A 521-nucleotide genomic window follows, 5' to 3' on the forward strand; every position below is an offset into this window, starting at 1 on the left:
TTTTTTGAAATAGAGTCTTACTCTGTTACCCAGACTGGAGTGCAGTGGTGCAGTTCTGACTCATTGTAGCCTTGAACTCTTGGGTTCAAGCAATCTTCCCACTTCAGTCTCCCAGCTATGTTTTAGTCTTTTGTAGAGATGGGGGACTCACTATTGTCCAGGCTGGTCTTGAACTCCTGGGCTCAAGTGATCCTCCCGCCTCAGCCTCTCAAGATGTTGGGATTACTGGCGTCAGCCACCGTGCCCAGCCTTGTTTTCTAAGAGTCTAAATTAAATCACAATTACCTGATTCTTCCACATTTGATAGAACTTGTCCACAAAAAGATCTGGATTAAGTGTCTTTTCCTGACATAGCTTTTGATACGTTTTCAATGTGTTCTTTTGTTGTTGGTCTATTTGGGTTTTTATTTTTCTCTAGAATTGGTTTTTACAGTTTGTAACATATAATCATCCCATATAGATTTCAAAAATGTAGGCAAACAATTGCACATAATTTTCTTTTTTTTTTTTTTTTTTTGAGA

Source organism: Colobus angolensis, unplaced genomic scaffold (assembly GCF_000951035.1).
Source record: "Colobus angolensis palliatus isolate OR3802 unplaced genomic scaffold, Cang.pa_1.0 Scaffold59, whole genome shotgun sequence".
Classification (NCBI taxonomy): domain Eukaryota; kingdom Metazoa; phylum Chordata; class Mammalia; order Primates; family Cercopithecidae; genus Colobus; species Colobus angolensis.